The sequence below is a fragment of the Nomascus leucogenys genome, chromosome 15, assembly GCF_006542625.1.
Source record: "Nomascus leucogenys isolate Asia chromosome 15, Asia_NLE_v1, whole genome shotgun sequence".
Classification (NCBI taxonomy): domain Eukaryota; kingdom Metazoa; phylum Chordata; class Mammalia; order Primates; family Hylobatidae; genus Nomascus; species Nomascus leucogenys.
The window spans coordinates 85,504,975-85,528,436 of record NC_044395.1 but is presented as its reverse complement, the minus strand read 5'-3'; the positions used below and the strand labels follow the sequence as shown (position 1 = coordinate 85,528,436).

The 23,462-nt window shown below is 33.7% G+C and overlaps 1 protein-coding gene across 3 annotated transcripts in view; it reads right to left on the bottom strand.

Annotated features, from left to right (window-relative positions):
• The window catches only part of LUZP2 (leucine zipper protein 2), a 594,909-nt gene that overhangs the window by 5,635 nt on the left and 565,812 nt on the right, over positions 1 to 23,462 (bottom strand). The gene's annotated exons all lie outside the window — the stretch shown is intronic.

The following is a 23,462-nucleotide window of genomic DNA, read 5'->3' as shown; positions in this document are numbered from 1 at the left end:
TCCAGACTCTGTGATTTATATATGTCAATTATCTGAGTGTCTGCAGGAACATCAATATTGCAAGCTAGGAAGCAATGTAACTAATATGACCACCAATCTGTCTTGCATAAAATCCTCAGTATCTTTTTTAAAAGACAATATTTCTGAAACTGAGATCCCAGTCATTTTACTGGCCAGAATATCTGATCCTACTTATTAGCTTCAGCAGTTTAAAGGAAGATGAAGTGTTAGCAATGGAAAAAAAAAAAAAAAAAGGATTCCACTTGGGCTTCACTTCCATTTTAACCAGGGTTAAAATATTCAATCCTCCCTCCCTCCCTCCCTCCGTTCCTCCCTTCCTCCTTTCCTCCCTCCCTCCCTCCCTCCCTTCCTCCTTCCTTCCTTCCTTCCTTCCCTCTTCTTTCCCTCCCTCCCTCCCTTCCTCCTTCCCACTATCCCTCCTCTCTTCCTTCCTCCCTTTCTTTTTTTACTTACTGATACTTTTCCTCCTTCCTCTCTTCCTGTCTTTCTTCTTTATTATATACATACTTTTAAATTAACAGCAACATATGTAGTGTAAGAATCTGCACTTGTGTGTGCATTTGTTATATTTCTCATAATCTTTTCCATGTGCAAGACAGAGCCTAAGAGTTTAATAATTTGTGAACATTAGGCCAGGTGAAATGGCTCACACTTGTAATTGCAGCACTTTGCAAGGCTGAGGTGGGTGGATTGCTTAAGCCCAGGAGTTTGAGACCAGCATGGGCAACATGGTGAAACATCCACTTTACAAAAACAAAAACAAAAGCAGCTGGGTGTGGTGGCACATGCCTGTGGTCCCAGCTACCTGGGAGGCTGAAGTGGGAAGATGACCTTCTGAAGTGCCCGGGAGGTTGCGGCTGCAATGAGCTGTGATCATGCCACTGCTCTCCAACCTAGGCTACAGAGTGAGATCCTGTCTCAAAAAAGAATATATATAATTATTATATTTAAATATAATTATATATAAAATTCATGACCACTGACCCACTGACATCAAAAAAATAAGTTTATTTCCAAGCGATGAACCAGGGGATAGAGAGCTAAGTTGACTTTAAACTCTAAAAATTCTGAGTAGAAGATAAATAAAAAGGTTTATAGGAGATTAAACCTACTCTAATTCAGATTTTAAAGGTTATTTTTTATGCTCCCTCTATTCTCACACTATATTGCTTTTAAACAAACACAAACCATGTATCTGTACATTTCTCTGTCCATGTATGTGCTACCCCACTTCCTTCACTGCAGGCCCCTGAAAACCAGCTACTCATTTCTGCCATATTTTATATTTTCTACTACTAGACAGACTCAGTCACCCTTCCCTGCTCTAAAGGTAATGCTTATAACAACTTTAACACTTACCGTTGTTTTTATATGTGTAATCATGCCTGCCTCCCCAATATATTGCGAATAACTTTAAGACAGGGGCAATATTTATCTCCACTAGATCACAGCTAGATGCCTACCAGAAAGTGGTCGATATGTAATCTCTAAATAAATAATAAATAATTTTAAAATATTGGCCATGAAATAGTTCAATACTTTAGAATTTTCATAAATGCCTGCTTTCTTTGTATGGCCACATTTAGGCACATTTTATACATAATTGGTTCTTCTAAATAAGCCTACAGTATACAGAAAAAGAGAGATTGTCACTATAAGACTGAAAATCAATAGCTGAATTATTAACTACCTAATTCTAAATACTTTTTAAGTATTCTATATACTAATACTATGTATTCCTTTATATACATAGAGGAATCTTCTACACGGCCTAAGGAAAAATTTCTTGTTGTATGATTTATAATTGGAACTTCACATTTCTCTGTAAATACTATAATTACTCTGTTTTGCTGTAACAAACCAACTGGCTGTTGTTTTTATTATTCTTGCATTTACCCTTTGAAAAATTAGCTAATAGTAAAAAATCAAGCTCAAAAAATGTGGTTCATACAGAAAGTAATTTGCATAGTGTAGGATTTCCCAAAATGCACTTGGTAAGAGTGGAGTTCATGTCATTTAAGTTTAGGGAAAAATTGATTTCAACATTAAACAGTTGTATTTATTGTAGTTCTTCTCAGAAACCATATATAATATCTTGAAGTTTTGATCTTGAATGATCACGTAATCACAGGAGGTGACTGCTAAAAAAACACTTCAGGGTGATAATTCTGTCCTATAAATATGGGGTTTGCATTTTTAATTGGCATGCTAGCAATTCAAATGTACCTATGAAATTTGATATTCACTTCATAATGTACAATATGTTATAAATCTCTAAGAAGGAGATATAATGTACATATTTCTTGAATATTTTTGACCTAATACTCTTTATGTGTAAAGCTTCACTTGAGGTCATTGTCATGAGGAAGACACTGTGGGATTTGGTATGGAATATATTTCGTTAATGCTAGCAAAACCAACTATTTGAGATAAGCCTGTGATCATCTGAACAATGAAAACTTACTACATTTCAACATTAAAGAAAACGTTTTGTGGCTAGAAGGCAGCTGTAGCTTTTTCTGATACTTTTATCTTATGATGAATAGCATCTTTTAATTTACTCTTTCTGTGCTTCACAGGCATTGTGGAAATTTCATAAGATGGTTCATAAAATTGTGAGTGAGTCTCAGAGAGGCACCAGAGATAAGGCCACATTACTATACTGAATAGGTTTTGTGCTTTAATAAAGCCTTTTACTAAACTTATAGCCTTTGCTGAAATAGAGCTCAATTTGGTGAGACACAAAGGGTGGGTTTCTCACAGAGTTCCCTCACTCTGTTGCAAACAGGACCTAGAGTATCAAAAATACCAGGGAACTGTTGTGAAGGAAGACAAGACAAATTTGACCCATTTCCAGTATTGCAGTATAAAAGTAGTTTTGACTATTGGTTAAAAGTGCTTTGGAGTGAAATAGACTTTGGCTTATGTTTTAGCTCTGATACTTATCCATTGATGACCTTGATCAAGTTATTTTTCTCTGGGCTTCGGGTTCTTTGGCTGTAAAATGGGTCAGCTTCTTTATGGAGTTAGTTTAAAGGTAAAATTAGGAAACATAAACAGGTATTCAGCATAGATTAACAAATAGTGATCATTCCTTTTTTTCTTTCTCCTCCTTTGATTATTGTTATTACTATCATTAATGGTTACACAACATTATTTATGATCAGTTGACACTGACATTATTTTATGTCGCGGAATCAACAGTGATGCAATTACCAAACAGAAAAATAAGAGGAAAGGTAGAGAGAAGAGAAGGAAAGGAAATGAAGAAAGTGCTGAGTAGAGGGGCTGCAAAAATGTTTCTTACTAATGCTCCTTTTTTAACAATAAAGGTAAAATATAACAAAAATTTTAGGCAGGAAATTAAAGAAAGAAAAAAATAAAATTAAAAAGAGAAATAAGCTTTCCTGTATTAGGCTAACTTGTCCCAGAGGCAGCAATGAGCACAGCCCAGACCCAGGGAACGTCTTGATAATACTATCTAAGAAGCCAGGACACAAAGGAATGTGCTATGGAGACTCTCCAAGCACTCTGTCAAAATAGGGAGAAGAAAACCAAATTTTTCTTTGTTTTATAATATGAGTTTATAGATTCTTGTTCTCTGTAACTAGTAACTTCAAGTATTCTGTTTTATCTAAAAAGTACAGTGAAGGTCATAAGAAGCCTGAATGGGCCTGAACTACAGCTGTCTAGGCAGCATAGTGAAGGTTATAAAATAAACCCATGCAAGGATCTTTAAAGCAAAACCTAGATAACAGACATCTGGATTGCTTGGCAATGGTCATGTGTAATCCTAAGTTATGAACCTGTCACAATGTAATTAATTGTTCTGCCTCTGTATCCTTGCTTTTGCACCACTGTACCTGTAAGCTTGCTTCAAGCTAGCCCAACCCCTTTTTAAAGTGTGTATAAAAGTCAAGTGCTGTCTTTGTTTTGAGCCCAGTGTTTGTATGTTAAGTCTGCTGGGTGTGAGTGCACTCAATAAAGATCCTGCCATACCCCAAGGTCTCTCTGGTCCTCCTGATTCTGCAACAAATTGTCTATATTCATATTTTGCTTTGGAAACAAAAAATACTTGAGAAAATATAGGTTTCAAGATGACACCAAACTGTGTTTATGGATTTAAAGATTTATCCAATAAAACATGGGTTTGGGGTTATAATGGTAATCACTGAATTTAGAATTAAACCAATGGGCTTACTTCTAGGGAAGCTCCCTTGGAAACAGCATAATTTAATTCTTAAAGAAAATCTCTTCATATAAAAAAGCTACACTACATTAAAGGGTAAGAGGTGGGGTCACTGAGAGAAAACAGGCACTTACTGCAACTATAGCTAAGATCTAAAGAGAGTAACCAATGTTATCTAAAGAGTAAATATAATTTTATAGAAAACTATTGCAATAACTTTTGCCTCTGCAAATGTGTTTTTGTTTTTCCCTTTTTGGCCACACAAATGAAATCTAGACAGTCTAATAAATTACCTTTGTTATCCTTAAATTGCCTCAGCACTAAGAGCCAAATTGAGCTTCAAAAATAGTTCTATACTTTAATCATTCATTCCACAAATATTTACTGAGTTTCTATTATAAGCTAGGCACTGACTGAAAATAGAAAAATAAAAAAAGTCAAGGACTTTGATGTCAGTGGAGGTTATATTCTAGTGGAGAAAGCATAAATACATACATAATCAAGAACATATTAAAAAGAGTATCAGAGAGATTTAAGTATAATGATGGAAAGTGCCTGCAGGTCACATCCAGTGGCAACCTCTGTAAGATGAAAGCACAGGGTTTGAGATCAGGCATATCTATGCTCAAGTCCCAGTTCTTTCACCTACTAATTATCTTTCAGGGGAAGTTCCACAATCCCCTTGGGCTTTAATTTCATCAACTGAAAATAAGGATATTAATATCCATCACAGACAATTTCTATACATTTTAAAACATAAATTCAATATGCTTAGTGTATTTGCATGACATAGTTTAGATGCACAAGAATCATTTGTTTAATTATTTCAGGTGCCTAAAACCAGTTACATTTTTTTCTTTCCATTGCTTTAACTTTATATGCTTTTTCATCATGTGTGATTTAACATGTAAAATAGACATATAAATATACGTGAAATAAATTACGGATGGTAATTCTGTTTCAACTTAATTGCTGTTTACATATTTATTATAGATTAGAACTGTGTTAAATGATATCAAGATACAAAGAGGTATGTTTCATAAAACACATTAATCATACCTCAGTAGATTTATAATTTACAAAATTGCATGACATAGTCATTATTAATTGTGCTGAAAGTGTAAGATATACATGTCTGCTTTACATGAATGGTTTCATGTCAGTTTACATGAATAGGGCTCTGTTTTTCATCTGTGGAATTTTTGGACCCTGCCCCAGGAAAAAACTTCAAGGTCACGGCTAAAGGTGATTGAAAGAAGGGAAGTTTTCCAAGATGTGAACCGAAGGGAAATAGGAAAGTTTGAAGGGCAATAGAAAAGTTTGAAGGGCAATAGGAAAGTTTATTCTTTTTTATTTTGTCAGGCAATTTATAATTTTAGCTTTCAGTAACACACACACACACACACACACACACACACACACACACCCCATACATAGTCATTCACAATGCCATTTTATCAAACTTATATAAGGACTTAATATGTATCTGAAACATATGATCTTTAAATGTTTAATCTATGGAAAAACAATTACTTTACAACACATATTCTAAAAATTTCAAATGCTAGTTAGGGACTTAACTGGGATATTTTGACAGGCAGGATTCTAAGATGGTCCCCATGTTTCTCACCCACTGGTGTGCAAACCTTATATAACACCCTCCTCTTGATAGGTTCTCACAGGCAGACACTATGAATGTGATGGAATATAACTCCTATGATCAGGTAGTTTGTTGGCTTTGAGTTAATAGAAATGGAGATTATCTAGATGGGCTTGGTTTGTCAGTTGAACCTGACAAGATAATAAATATCTTATTTTTGCTTTGCGTTTGCTTTGATTATTAAACTGTAGTCTATTTACTGGCTCCACATTTTTTGAAGGTGGATGCTAGATAATTTGTAAATAAATACACTTCTGGGGGATGGGTCATATTTAAATAATTTTGTGAACATAATATATAGATAAATTTAGGTGAAAGGATAAGTGAATCTTTTCCCCATTTGTCTTTCTCCTTAACTTCTTTTTGCTATGCATACTGCTGGCTCTTTCATTTCTTAAAATTCTGTGTTTCTTAGTGCCCTTACCTTAAGGTTTTATTATCTAATCTCTTTAGTCCTCACTCAGCTCAATCCCTAAATGAGTAGACTCCCATTTGGATGTTTGCATAGGTATGCAAACACATATTACTGGGATGACAGAAAGAAAATAATAGAACTGTTAATGCTCATATATTTATTTAAATAAATAAGAAGTAAGTTGTTTTATTTCTACAATTAACACAAGATTTGACACCACTGCACTCATTCAGATGGTCACATGTCAAGAAACACCCTTGATGTTTCACATAAGAGCTCTTAACGATAAATTTAAAAAAAAAATAAAAAATTCCTGCGAAAAATTATGAATTGAAGAAACAATTTATAGTATAATCAAATAAAGAACTAATGTTTTATTTCATTCCAAGTATAATCGTTTGCCAGCTATATGATATAAGTGAATAAGTTGATAAAATGAATTGAAACTACTGAATATTGAAATATAGACATGTATACCCTGTCACTTTTTATTTTCCTTTTGTTAATTTTTTTCAGAATATATATTTTCTACTATTTTATGTATATATTAGTTTATACACCCACACACACATACTGTGTATTACCCATTGGGATAACATGCTCAAGTGATCAAAACTGTTACTATTTCCAGGTGTTCCATGTGTAGCTGGGGTTTGAAAATTGAAAATAAAGAAATGTTAATTTATGAATTAGTATACTATAACTTACCAATTATCTGTTATGTACCAGATGCTGAAATTGATTTGATATATATTTCATATGATTTAACTCTCATAACAATACTCAGATATTTTTATCTTTTTTACAAATGAGGATGAGACCAACAGATCTACATAACATCCTCAAGGTCATAAAGTTATTGCTGTTGCAATTGAGACAAAGTCTCTTGCTGCAAATTTGGGATCTTTCAAAGATTTATATTTTCTTTCTCCCATTTTATCATTTAACTATATAATATTTTAGATTTTGATAGCACCTCACATGTTGCAGTTTCAGGTAACAACACAATTTGTGACAAAACCAAAAACATTTCTCACAATATTAATACTTTCGCGATATTCTACCAAGATCCCTAAGTAAATCTTTGGTACACATTTGGGCCTGACGAATCAGTGAGATGTATTATCCAGAAAAGAAGAAAATATCACTCATGGCTAATTAGGGCAATCGATTTCTTCATGAAGGAGGAACTGAGGCTTGAATGATGAATAAAATTTTTTGAAGTACATTCATGAGGACAAAAAAGCAGAAGTAAACGTTCTGTAAGTGAGGTGGATGCATCAAAGGTAGCAGTTGTGAGGTAAGCTGAGATGGGAAATACTGAGATGATTAGAGTATGTACAGTTCAAGAACTCTGAGGTAGCTCAAGAAGTGATGTTTATACTGAATCTGGCAGTTATTAAATGACAATTACATTGTAAATATCCTGCATTAACATGCCTACGTTTCTAAGAAGTCAATGTGTTCTCTATGTTGGAATCTAAAGAGATTTATGAACAGCACTCTACAGCGATCATTACATACAATAATTGTTCAAACATGTCATCAGTATGACTCTCTTCCTCCAGCGAAAGATTTGTAATCTATATGATTTTTATAAGCATCCCTCTCTCACTTCCAGAACTTGTCAAGGCAGCACCATTTTTCTTCTCTCATATGGCTGACAAGAAGTTGAAACTTGGCAACATTTGTTAGAAGTTAGGGTTTAATACTCAAATATTTTGAGCTAGAGTTCCAAAGAATATTTCATGACTCTATTACTAAATTAAATTATAAAACTGAAAGAAAAATACATTAAAGTTCCTTTTTATTTTATTTTTTATCATACTTTAACTTCTGGGATACATGTACAGAACGTCCAGGTTTGTTATATAGGTATACACGTGCCATTGTGGTTTGCTGCACCCATAAACTCGTCATCTACATCAGGTATTTCTCCTGATGTTATCCCTCCCCTAGACCCCAGCCCCCAACAGGCCCTGGTGTGTGATGTTCCCCTCCCTGTGTCCATGTGTTCTCATTTTACAACTTCCACTTATGAGCGAGAACATGTGGTGTTTGACTTTCTGTCCTTGTGATAGAATGATGGTTTCCAGCTTCATCCATGTTCCTGCAAAGGACATGAACTCATCCTTTTTATGGCTGCATAGTATTCCATGGTATATATGTGCCACATTTTCTTTATCCAGTCTATCATTGATGGGCATTTCGGTTGGTTCCAAGACTTTGCTATTGTGAACAGTGCTGCAATAAACATACGTGTGCATGTGTCTTTATGGTAGAATTATTTATAATCCTTTGGGTATATACTCAGTAATGGGATTGCTGGGTCAAATGATACTTCTAGTTCTAGAAATATCTCCACACTGTCTTTCACAATGGTTGAACTAATTTACACTCCCACCAACAGTGTAAAACTGTTCCTATTTCTCCATATCCTCTCCAGCCTCTGTTGTTTCCTGACTTTTTAATGATTGTCATTCTAACTGGCATGAGATGGTATCTCATTGTGGTTTTGATTTGCATTTCTCTAATGACCAATGATGATGAGCATTTTTCACATGTTTCTTGGCCACATAAATGACCTACATGTAGGTCTTACATTTATGCCATAAAAAGCCTAGAAGAAAACCTAGGCAATACCATTCAGGACTTAGGCATGGCCAAAGACTTCATGACTAAAACACCAAAACCAATGACAACAAAAGCCAAAATTGACAAATGGGACCTAATTAAACTAAAGAGCTTCTGCACAGCAAACTAAACTATCATCAGAGTGAACAGGCAACCTACAGAATGGGAGAAAATTTTTGCAATCTATTCATCTGACAAAGGGCTAATATCCAGAACTTAAAAAATCTTAAATAAATTTACAAGATAAAAACAAACTCATCAAAAAGTGGGCAAACGATATGAACAGACACTTCTCTAAATTTTCTTTTTAAAATGACTCAGTCTCTCTGTGCCTGAAACCCACACTACATATAATCAGAGTGTAATTAACTTCCCATCCCAAAAATATAATTTTATCACTTAAATGATAATGAATCTCAACCCAAGGGATAATAAACTTTCAGAGTTTTCCCTTTATATGTACTCACCACAAACAACAACAAGGACAATACCTTTTGTAGTTTTAATTGCCATTTGTAGGTTCAATGTCTCAACTCAGAGGATTTTGAGGATTATGCTATTTCAGCTTTGAAAATGAAACTTGTGGATGACAGAAACAGATGACCTTTCTGTGGGGAAGCTGTAAACAATTTTTCATGAAAACAATTCAGCACGTCATAGTCTTCCTTTCTCTTTCAGAGATAATGGCATTTACCTCTTTATTTCATTTCTGGATTGTTGAACTAAACTTTTAACTCTCTCTAACCTCACCTTTCTCCAACCCAAACAGATCGGCCTCCACAAATGTCTTCCTAAAATGGATTTTATCATGCTAACTCACTGCATAAAAATTAATCAAAACAAAACAAGAAAAAATATCTCCCCCACATAAATATGTGATTTCCTATTGCCTATAGAATAAAGCATGAATTTAGCTAAATAGCACTTAAGATCATTCATCATATGGCTACACTTAGAGCCCCTTAGTGAATGTCATTGCCACAGGTTTTTACTTATTCTTCAAACTTGATGAGCAAGTGGACAACTTTAAATCTTTGCTCAGGCTTTTTTATGCCCCAAATGATCATAAAACATTATTTTGTAAACTCACAAGTATCATTTAATAAGCAGTTCAAGTTATAAATCCCCAAAGATCATAAATCTTGTGTTGAAAAGCTCTATGCAACCATTTTATACTCCCAACTCTCATGCCTCCCCTTTCCACTGAGACCATCACTGGACAATGCCAGAGTGAATGAAAATTTGCCTCATCTTCAAATAGCCTTTTGGTTATGCATAACTAATAGGAAGAGTTGAGAGATTTTCCAGTCACAAAACAAAAGAAATAAAATCCCCCAAGAAGACAAAATGTTGTATAACATTCTGAACTAGCTTCCCTAGAAATCCTCCTTCCAACAAATGCTCTTTTGGGAATCTGAAAGGTTTTTATAGTTAGTATAAAAAAGCAGATTCTGCCAAATTTTCATTATTGTTCCTCTTACTATTTGTGTGCTAAGCATGATAAGTGCAGAGGCAGACAGAGAAGATGGATGAAATTAGAAGGTTGGAGACTGTTTTGTTAAACAAATAAGATGTGTCATAGAATGTGGTCATCAGATTAACTTTGATGAATCATAGTGAAGGTGTATGGGTGAGCATGAAAATAATGAATCTTTGCTGTCACCTTCTCTGACTCATAGATTATCTTTTGACTATGACTGTTAAATACATATACAAACACAAAATGTTTTGTCACACTGATATATTCTTTGCCTCATTCCTCTACCAGGAGTAATTATTGAAATTTCATTCTTTTAATTCTTCCTTGAAAAGCCTGAAATGGAACTGTGACTCTTGGAAAGAGACAAAAAGTGCTGTTTCACATAAGTGATTTCATGACAAAGAAGAATAAGGTTAAACCCCATGGGTGATGGAATCTATGTTTAGTCAATGTTTAAATTCTTAAATCTACTAGCTTTGTGGCCTTGGATTACTCAATTTTCCTCAGTCTCAATTTTCATATTTTTAAAACGAGGAACAAGTTTGCTCATCAATATTTATAAGGAATAAATAAGGACATATATTTAATACACTTATCTCACTGCCACTCAACCCACTGTGTTCTGTATTATATATTGTAGCAGCAATGATAATGATGAACATAAGGATTAATGTTATAGGCAATTATGACAGCAGCAGGTAATGTTAATAAGGTTCATTCACTTGGCCCTTAATAAAGATGTACCAGGTTATGACTGTGTGCCAGGTGCTTTGTGGGACCCAGGTACATGGTAGAGAACAACCCAGAGACAATGCATGACCAAAATCATCATTGACTACAAGAACATTTGGTCATTTCAAGCAGCTTTCCCATAGTTTATGATGCATATTTTGGTCTCAAATATTTAAGAAAGAATTCACTAAGTGAATTATGTTTTGTAGGAAGTCAGAACATGCTTCTCTTTTCTATATCTAGAGATTTTGAGATTTTTATCTTTCAGATGAACATTAGAAATGTCAACAAATGGAGAATTAAGACATACTATCAAATGTTTCAAGGGCTATCATGCAGGGAGAAGGGCTAGGCATATTCTGTTCCTTGAGTGATGTGCCTAGGATGAGAGAGATCAGATTGGGTCAATGGAAAGAACAATATGTCTTAAACTGAGAGACAGTCCAAAATAAAATGAACTGGAAATGCTGATATTAAGCCAAAACAGCCACAATCTTAGGCTATTTTCATGAAATGGATGGGTTCAGTCACCTCTGAAACCTACACCAAATTTGAAATTCCATGAGATTTTATGAAATAGAGTAGGTATGCCAATTTAGTTTTCAAGTTTCACAAGTTAAGTATATCTTCTAATGCTTGACAATAATGCTTTATTTTTTTAAGTCTACCTGAGAAGTTGTTGAAAATTTGAATAGTTAAAAAAAGAAATTTACATGCTGCTCATGATTTTAAGGGTCGTCATTAACACATAAAGAAAGAGATAATGAAATTAATCATGCAGGAAATTTATATTTAACAAGCAATTATAAAGCAGTAGATACATAATTTAATATACACCATCTATTTAAATGTCAACATAATTCTGTAGGGTGCATAATATTAATGGTGTTTTAAATATGAATGCCAATATAGGTATTATCAGAAAATAATAATTGTATAATATGTTTCTTTTTCATCAAGGAAATCAATACAGGTAGAATGATAAGAAACAATAAAATAAACTATATGGTATGTGAATTGAAAATGTATAACCTAGTGGAAAGAATATGTGCTTTCTAAACAGGGAGACATGGGAATATATTCAGGCTACATTTCCTTCATGTTTAAAATGTGTACAGTTGAAGTAATAATGTTTATCTTACAAGATATTTGAAGATAAATTGAGTCCCTAGGCAGTGAGAAGTACAGGATCTGCATTCAGAAAGTCTAATATTGAGTCTGGTTTTTTCACCTGTTCTTTGTCTGACTGTCCTATTCTTCATGTTTACCATTTATTTAATAGGGAAATGGAATTGTATTCATGGAATTTTTGTGGGGTTAAATAAAGACAAAGAACCTGGAATAAAGCTCCTGATACACTTTACATGTTCAATAAATCATATGTATTTTTATCATTATGGACCACTCTCTGAAATTATATATTTAACAAGTGGTGGTTGTTTAATGATTAACGTGGTCCATTCAGTTTTGGAAGAAATGTGGTTCTACATTAACTTACTCAGATGCATTTGCATTAATGCAATGCCATCCACATGACACTGAATAAAATGGTATGATCTAATTACACAAAATATAAATAATAATTAAAGTGATAAACTATTTTTCTTATAAAACATATAAATAAACAAAAACTATACATGTACTGTTGGCTATAACATGCTGAAGCAGACTCCTCTCTCTTCTTTTCTTTTCTCTCTTTTACAATACCAGTGTGAAAATACATTCACACAGGTATTTTGGAAAATATTGTATTAAGATGGATAAATGGCTTTAAATATTTTCACAATTCAGTGTACAGTCATCCCTCAATATCAGCTGGAGATTTCTTCCATCATCCCACACAGATACCAAAATCCATGGATGCTCAAGTCCCTTAAATAAAATGACGTTATATTTATATGTAATCTACAGATGCTCTCCCATATACTTTAAATCATCTCTAGATTAATTATAGCCCATAATATAATAGGAATGTGATGTAAAGAGTTGTTATACTATATTTTATTTGTTTTATTTTCTGTTGTATGTTTTTCCAAATATTTTTGATCCATGGTTGGTGAAATCCACAGATGTAAAACCCAGGGATACAGAAGGCCAATTTTATTTTAATTTGGGGTATTTTTTCTCTGAAAAAAAAAATACAAAATTTAAAACAAAACTAAATGAACAAACAAAAAAAAGAAAAGAAAGAAGCACTAAGAAGTATTCATTATGGTGATTTGTATAACAGAAATAAAACAAGATCTTGGTCAAACAAAAATATGCTGATTAACTAAATAATGATAAAATAAAATATTTTGTGGTCATTAAGACAACGTTTTTAGAATGTTTGTTAATATAAAAATGCTTAATCTGGTAGCATATAATATGAAATTATATAGATAATATTACACTAATACAAAGCAATAAATGTATATAAAACTGATAAAAATAAAATATATTAAACTCGGTAATGTCAAATGTCATAGCACAATGATAAAGTTGGAGATGGAAAGACGCACAACTTAATTGATGTGCTTTGACATTTTGCTGGTTTCCTTTCCTTTCTTTTTTTTTTTTTATTTTTTGACAGGGTCTTGCTCTGTCACATAGGCTGGAGTGCACTGGCGTGATGATAGCTCGCTGTAGCCTCAACCTCCCTGGCTCCAGTGATCCTCCCACCTCAGCCCTTCAAGTATCTGGGAGTACTGGCAAATGCCACCACATGCAGATAATTTTTTTTTTGTATTCTTTATAGAGGCAGAGTTTCAACATGTTTCCCAGGCTGGTCTCAAACTCCTGTACTCAAGTGATCTGCCTACCTAGGCCTCCCAGAGTGCTGGGATTACAGTTACAAGCCACCGTGCTTGGCCCTGGAGGTTGGTTTCAAAATAACAAATAAAGCCTACCTATTTGTTTGGCCATTGTTGTAACTATCTATTTCTGTCTTTATCATTTCTATATCCATTATATCTACCTCTCTCTCTCTCTCTCTTCCTTCTCCTCTCCTTTCTTCCCCCTCCCTTTTTCCCTTCCCTTCTCCTGTCTCCCTCCTTTTTCTTCTTCTCCCTTCCCTCTGTTTTTCTTTTTTTGTTTTTCCTTTCTTCTTTTTCCCTTTTCTTGAGGGGTAGGACTGACATGTCATTTTCCAATGATATATTTCCATCTATATAATAACTGCTTATCTGTGTACAGCTGGCATATAGGGCAATATACAGGTTCATAAAAATATAACATTTAAATTTGAAAAGTGCCTAAAAACTTAAGGTCTTCATTCCATATCAATTTCAAACTCAAATTCTTTTTCTTGAACTAAAGTGAAAGTTCAGATATCATTTCTCTTTATGTATGCATAATTAAATAATATAATTTTACTTGGGAAAGAATGGATAGAGAAGTAATAATTTGTGGTGAATGATGTATTAATTATTCAAAAGAATCATTTTATGTCTAAAAAAGAAAAAATATCAAATATTAGTCTGGAGAATTATTTAAAACAATACAAAGAGTAGTACAAGTCTTCAAAACACCGTCATCATCTCAAGTAAAATTCAACCTAATTAGTAAAGTACCCAAGATCTGGAAATTCAAGTAATAAAATATGCAAATTAATCAGGAAAGCATGCACAAATTCAACTGCATCAATATGCGGTTCACCCATTCAATTATACAGGAGACCTAGGGAGAAACACAGCTGGGTCTGTAAATTATAGTGGGATAAGCCACAAATACATCTATTAAAATGACTAAACACTGCCTCTCAGATACACATCTTCACCAACACCTCTAGAATAACCTGTTTGTTTCTGTGATTTCTGGCAATAAACTGCCAACTGACACAATATTATCATATGACCACAAAAGCAATCATGGTAACAACAAAAGTATGTAGTTGAGACAAACCTTGGTAATTACATAATCTCTGTGTGTGCAAAAGAACACACAATCACAGCGTAGTGCAGGAGACTCTAATCCTGTGATGTCTCTAGTCATTATTAGGAGTCCCACAGTAAGGCAGGAAGAATCAGCTTTGGAGTCATGTACAAATGAATTTGAGTCCCAACTCTATTTCCTATTATTTGTGATAATGTGGGTAAGTTCATGAACATGGAAATTTCTGGAATTTGGTATCTCATTGGAAAATAAAATTAGGTACCAATAATGATGAAATTGCCAATGTTAAATTTTGACATTGGAGAAAATAAATCAACAAAAAGTAGATTACTACATTTCAGCAATATTTCAGATAAAAATTTTAATTTGAAAAATATACAAAGGATCCAATGACAAAATAAATTATCCTGAGACAGAGAGAGGGAGAAATAGAAAAAAGAAGAGGAAGAAACAAGAAGAGGAATGGGAAAAAGGAGGATGAGGATAAGACAGAAGATAAAAAATTAATGGAAAATCCGCTAATATGTTGTTATATGGCTTTTTATTCTATATCACTTTTCTTTTTATTTATACTGTTGAAAACTTCATCACAGAACAGCATTTGCCTATGGCAAAGTGGGAAATACCAATTTAACCTTCTTTTATCTCATTTGTTAAATGATGATAATGATATTTACCTTCAAAATGTTTATATCACAGTGAAATGAGACAATAAAGGTAATCACAGCAATGTGAATAAACAGATAGTCCATCTTAGGTTAGAATTTTGCTACTATCTGAATATTTATGTCCCCCCAAAATTTATACATTGAAATCCTAACTCACAAGGTGATGGGATAAGGCATTGGAGCCCTTGGGAGGTGATTAGGTCATGAGGGTAGAGCCTCATGAATGGTACTAGTGCCCTTATAAAAGAGGCTTCAGAGACATCATCTTACCTCTTCTGCCATGTGAAATTACCGTGAGAAGATGGCTTTCCCTAAGCAAGTGGGCCTCACCGAACACCAAATCTGTCAGTGCCTTGAACAAGGATTTCCTAGCCTCTAGAACTGTGAAAAATAAATTTTCTATTGTTTATAAACCACCCAGTCTATGGTATTTTGTTATAGCAACTCTAATGAATGAAGACAAATTCTTTTTACCTTCATTCGTTGTATGAACTTGGGAAAGTTAGTTCAACTTACTGAGGTTCTGATTCTTTATCTGTAAGCTAGACAAAATAATACCTACCTCAATCAGATGCTAGAAGAGTTGATTACATTGTTTAAAAACATACAAAGATTCCTAATGGAATATCTTGCATATATTAGGTGCTCAATGTAGGTTTTATCTTTCATCTCCCTTTTTCAGTTTTCCCTTCCTTCAATCAAAATTTCTCTATATTGCCAATAAGTTTGATTCCTATCATAACAGAAGCACTGATATTCACTTTAAGTTTACACTTCTATGGTCAACATATTAATTCTGATCATCACAAAATCTTGACATTGCCAAAGAATTTATTGCTGGAGATTTTCCCCCCAGTTCTTTGTTTCTTTTCCTCTCCTCCTTTTGTGTTTATGATTTAACAGGGTAAGTAAATAGTCTCAGTAATCAAGCATTCATCCTGCCTTGAGTAACTTTTACCTTGAAGGATGCCTTTTATCCTTTTTTTCCCCCCTCAAGGCAGAAACATCAGATCAATCAGCCCATCTAATCTAACTAAGGCATTCAATTGCTTCAGAAGGTCTTCATTATGATACATACATGTGTTTGACTTCAGTGCAGATATCCCATTTGGAAATTATTTATGGAAATAAAGTAGTATATTTAGAATGATTTTTTCAAAAGGGCATGATGACTGAATTTATAATCACTGAAATGATTACAAAAAGACAATGTCCTCTTTTGCTTCTTATTTATTTTTAATTATACTCTATTCCTGCTCTCAGAAATAAAGAATAAAACTTTAAGAATTAAAGCAAATGGAATAAGTTTTCAGAAATTCATTGTCAAGTTTTCATTTACTTTGTATCGCTGACCTTGCCAATTGCTATGACTTTGTTGTTATTAAACACTTCTTTATACTTCGCTAATGAGTCATATCTCTTATGATCTTACTCTAAAAGATTAAAATAACTCAGAATAATTAATGCAACTATACAACTGGTAAATGTGAAATTCTACCAACAAAAAACTATTTATGACAAATACAAAAATCTAGTTCATTCTGCATATTTAAATAAGAGATGGGACAAGCTATAGGCTAAAAACCAGCAAAATTTTTATAATATTACAAAAGAGAAAAAAAGTAAAATTGAGTACCATGCTACTTAGAAACACCAATACGTTTTGACTGAATTTTTCTGTGATGCCAATTTACGTAGGAAATTGATTTTTCACATTTATTACAGAACAATGTTTTAGTGCTGGTTTAATATTTATAAGTTAAGACACTGAAAAGCAAGAAGTGAAAAGATTGAGAATGTAACATTAAATCAAGACAATGACTCCAAATTTGTTGATGGAGCCAACGGCAGGAGTGGTGGACTGGAAGGGAAGCAAGTTCTGACATCAATGTCCCTGAAGCAAGTGCCTCTGGGCAAGTCACCTTCCCTCTCTGAACCTTAATTTACAATACAAATATTTTTATAGACTTTGCCCTCAAATTACTTATTATCTAATTGAAAATGAGAACCTTATACAAATAATCAAAATACAAGGTGTACTGTGATAATGGACAAAATACATTCATCCAGCAAGGACAATGGAAACCCAGAAAAGGAAGTCCTTATGTGTCTCATAGGTAAATGGGAGGGGTAAAAGAATTATTTATCAGATTATGCTTTGTGTTTGCACGTTATTGTTTGGCCAATGATTTTTATAATAAATACTAACACAGTTACTGGGTTATTTTCATTTACCATATTAATAGATTAACCATTTTTCTTAAGCTTTCCGTACTATTTATGGAAATAAATTAGGTTAACATGTTTGAATGCTTAAGTTAAGGTGTTATAGAAAAGTAAACATGGAGATTTATATGAATAAAATATAACATTTTTCCAAAGACCATTGGAAACTACCTATCATTCCTACACTATTTGGAGGGATTCCTGCTTCTTCTTGAAAAAAATACCACAGTAGGACAATAAAAAATGGTTCAAATGAAGCCAACCTCTTCAGATGGTCTGATGGAATGTAGCCCAGAATGACAATGCTGTGTGGTCTCTCAGTCCAATTACAGCAGGGCATGACTTGCCTAGAAAATTATGTTAACCAAGCATTGCATCTACCAACAACTCATCCAAACCATCAAATGCCACAAAATGCATGTTGGATATAATAGCAAACTGGATTTCTTATATCTCAGCCAAAATTGTTTTAACATGAAAAAGCTGGCATAATTTTCTACTTACAGCTCTAGAATTTATTTTCTGCACATTTTCTCTTCTCATTTCCCTAGGCAATATTTTTCTGTTGAATAGACTCCCTTTGGTAAGGGACTCGCAAGCAGATGTAATGGCAGGAAATTGAGCTAGTGCTCCCAGTGCTAAACATAAGCCGTCCTTGTTTTTCATTTCCTCAGCACAGTAAGAAAAATTAAATGTTTGCTACTTATAGGAGTCAGAAACATTGCAAACCACATTCACATTGAGTATTAACTCTTAATTCCTAAGTGAAAATTAAGATACAATGTTCAACGTCTTTAATTCTTGATATGCTATTAAACAATATGAGGCACATTTGCAAGCTGCAGGAAAATGAGATGGAGTAGACACATCCTTTGCTTTCTCAATGTGACTCCAATATTATCATTTAAACAAAGCAGCTTTTAGAGTAACTTCTACATACCCCAAACTGATAGTCGAATATGCTAAGAATTTAGTAATCCATTTCAAGTTTCTTAAGTCTTCTTTAAAAAGGAATAAGGAATCCGAGGGCCATTTTCTAAGTGATCCTGCCTGGTTTACACAGGGCATACCATAGGCAGGAAGTGGAACAAAGCAACAAAGATATCTAAAAATAAGCATGTTTTATATAGAATTTTTATTTTATTTTATTTCATTTTTAGAATTATATCTAAAAATAATTCCAAGTTTGATTCTTTGGCCACAGAATATTTTGAGACTTTGAGTATTAAAACTTCAGAGCTGCTTCTTAAAAGAAACTAATAAGGATATCTATGATATGGTTGAATGTGACATATTTAATATCTATATATTTATATAATAATCATAATAAACCTGCAATAAATGAACAACAAAATTTCTCAAAGTGCAGTGGCACGATCTCAGCTGACTGCAACCTCTGCCTCCCAGGTTCAAGTGACTGCATTGCCTCAGCCTCCCAATTAGCTGGGATTAGTGCCCGCCACCACGCCCAGCTAATTTTTTGTATTTTTAGTAGAGACGGGGTTTCACCATATTAGCCAGGATGGTCTCGATCTCCTGACCTCGTGATCTGCCTGCTTTGGCCTCCCAAAGCGCCGGGATTACAGGCATGAGCCACGGCGCCCGGCAATTTCTCAGTGTTTAACATGAAATATTGACAGAAGAAAATCTACGTGGGATGATTACAATAATACACATTCCTGGGCTCTTTCCCTGACCAACAGATTAATAATACACGGGAATGGAAATGGATCTTAAGCATAAGCTGTTTTACCAGTTGACTTGATGATTCTTAGTATGCTAAAATTTGAAAAATCTTCATCTACCTTATACTGATAAAGCGATCTGAATACAAAGTCCCTTCCCAGAGCGACAATGTTAAAAAACAGTGAAGTCAGTATACACATCTAGGTTTTATGTAGTTCCCATGCTTTCTCTTCTATGTTATTCAGTCTCAGGTATGACCAACAGGAATCAAAATGCATAATCTTTCTTATCTATTTACTGAGAGACTGCATGGGGTCCTATCAGCTGCCGGGGGGTGAGGTTGCTGATAATCATAGAATCCTGAAATTGAAAGAGATGCTAACATGATCAGTCTATCCTCCACACGAATGCCTCAATTCCTGACTATATTCCAGAATGGCTGTTTTCCATTATTCTATCATATATTATAGTACTTCCACCAACTGCTAATTCTAGTTTCAGATACTTTTCATTAAGAGTTCATTTTTATATTTGACTAGAAAATTATTATTCCTATAGCTGTTTCTACTAGCTGCATCTGGTTCTGCTGTGTAAAGCAGCACTGAATAAGGCCACTCATTACAAATACATTACAAATACAATTACAGTATTTAAGGTTGCTTTGGTCATATTTTAAGTTTTTTCATTTGATAAATTAATTAGAGTATATAATTCAAAATATTTATTGAGGTTTTTTGTAAGAGGCATAGCTTTGCATAAGAGAATGGAAAGTAGTAATTATTGAGAGCTTCTTATGCTAATCATATGCTAACTCTTAAGCTGGGCTACCTCACTGGATCCTTTAGACGAGTTACATTAAGCAACAGATATTTATCTCTCTTTTTCAGAGGAGAAAAAGCTGTCTTAAAAGGGTTAAATATTCATGATTACACAGCTGGAAACTGGATGAAACATAAATGAACACAAACCTTCAATTCTAACTTTTTTATTCAGCCTTCTACCTCAAGCGTTAGAAAACACTTTGCATTCGTCGTTCTTGAACCTCAAAGTGTTATTTCTAAAATGAGACGGAATTTATCAGTGTAGACTGATAAGCAAAATTAGATAAGATATTTGTCTCCTTTATTCTGGATGTAGCATCATAACTGCTTAAAATCAACACTGCAACTACCTATAGGTGATGTGCAAATCTCATCACAGTTTTACTCAGAGCTCACAGTCACTTAAAACTCCTCAATCTGATAGATCAATACACAAAAGTTACTTGCATTTATATATATAGCAATTAACAATCTGGAAATGCAATTAAAATACTACATTTGCAATACTACGAAAAAGAGAAAAGTACTTAAGAAAAATAAAGAGAAAAGAAATGCAAGACTTGTACCCTGAAAAACTATCAAACATTGCTGAAAGAAATTTTAAAAGATTAAAGTAGGCCAGGCACAGTGGCTCACGCCTGTAATCCCAGCTCTTTGGGAGGCTGAGGCGGGTGGATCACAAGGTCAAGAGATCGAGACCATCCTGGCCAGCATGGTGAAAGCCCGTCTCTACTAAAAATACAAAAATTAGCTGGTCATGGTGGCAGGCACCTGTAGTCCCAGCTACTCAGGAGGCTGAGGCAGGAGAATCGCTTGAACCCAGGAGGCAGAGGTTGCAGTGAGCCGAGATCGCGCCAGGGCACTCCAGCCTGGTGACATAGCGAGACTCTGTCTCAAAAAAAAAAAAAAAAAAAAAAAAAAAAACCAGAAAAAAAGATTTAAGAAAACAGAGAGACATTCCATGTTTATGGATTGAAAAAAAGAAACAGCATTATTAAGATAATGTTTTGGTCTTATTATTTGCAAAGAAATGTAAGGGACTCAGAATAGCCAATACAATCTTGAAAAGGAACAACAAAGTCACAGTACTTTAAATTGTAGACTTCAAAACTTATTGTAAAGCTACAGTAATCAAGGCATACCTCTATAAAAAATCTCATGTTTTTATCTCATCCCATAAATATATACACCTACTATGTAACCACTAAAATTAAAAATTAAAATCAAAACAAGAAAATATGGTATTAGCGTAAGGATAAATCAATAAAAAAATTGAAAGTTGAGAAATGAACTCATGTTTGTGGTCAGTTATTTTTTGACAAAGATACTAAAGAAGTTCAATTAAAATAAGATATTCTTTAAAAATGTATTATAAAGACTAGGACAACTGAATAACAACATGCAAATAATAAATGTAAAACCTTACCTAACACCATCCACAGACACACACAAAAAATTGAAGAATATTGATCTAAATGTAAGAAATAAAACACACACATTATATAAGAAACCATAAGAAAAAAAATCAGTGTGCTTAAACAGGTAAATAATTCTTTAGATATATCAAAAGCATGAAGAATAAAATGATGAGTTGAACTTTACTGAAAATAAAAGCTTGTGTGTTTCAGAAGACACAAATTAGGACTTCAGGTTCTGCTCTGACACATAAAGGTCTTGGAAGCCTCCACTTCCACCTTCACAACAAGCAAAAGGCTGAACAGACTGATAATCAATAATTTTTCTTAGAGGTATCAAAGAATTAATGTTACAGAAAAACTACCAACCCAAAAACTGGTGAGACCATGAATACAGAGTACACAGACAAGCTCCCTAAGTGAAAGCTGCTGGAGCCAGTAGTTGATGAGAACATTTATGTAATATCTTTAATAAATTTCTGGAGGCCGAGTATGGACTACCATGAAATATAAAAACTCCTAGAGGCTTAGTTTAAGGTAAGGTGAGCCCTCACTACTGAGAATTTTACCTTTCTGAGAACCATGAGGTTTTAATGGTGAAGACGGGAGAATAGAGAAGCACCACTTGTGTTTGTTCAAAGGGGGAAAGAATGTACCAATTTTTCAATATAAGCATAAACTTATCATCAAACCCAGCAATTCTACATCTAGGTGTCTACTCAACAGAGATTAAAACATAGCCATACAAAGTGGTTTATGCAAATGTTCATAGCATCATTTTTTCGTAACAGCTACAAATTAAAAATAATCCAAAAGACATCAACTGGTAAATGGATAAAGAAGTGTGGTACACCATACAATAAAATGCTTTTCGGCAATAAAAAGGTACAGACGAATACAAAAAGAAACCATGTTTGTGGTTGCCTGATGCTTAGTGTGGGGACAGGGACTCATTGTATTAAAAAAGAAAAAAAATGCATGTGGGATCATATTAGGGAGATGAAAATGTTCTGGAACTGGATTACAGTCCTGGACTCAGCAAATGTGATGAATGAGTGAAACATACACTTATATGGGTGAATTTTTATGGTATGCAAGTTATATCTCAAAAAAGCTATTTTTAAAATTATATATTTCAAAAATAATTAGCTTCATTGTACCTTTCACCTATTCTAATTATTAACAGAGTACCAATCTCTTCTGTTCAGAAGTAAATAGAAAAAAGTTAACCAAAAATATCTCCTACTCTAGTTTTCTTTCTTGATAATGATGATGTAATTATTTTAGCCAATAAAACATGTATTTGGGGCTCATGTTACACTTCATCTTTATACCTACATCTTCATTTGATCACAGAATCCTGTGGCTGTCTCTTTGAAATAGCCTTTTCATTGCTTGTTCCCAATTGTTCCTGTGATTGCCTAGATTCTGGTTCCTATTTAATCTCACTTTAATTATTTTTAAATTTGCTAATTCAGTGGTTTTTGGATTTCTGAATTCATTACAACTGAAAATCAAGTTAAAACAAGAAATAGGAATAAAGTTACTTTCAATTTTATTAAGTAAGGACATTAAAAACAAAGTAAAACTACATTATATCCTACTTTTTGTCCTTGTATAAAACTAAATAGCATTCATTCAA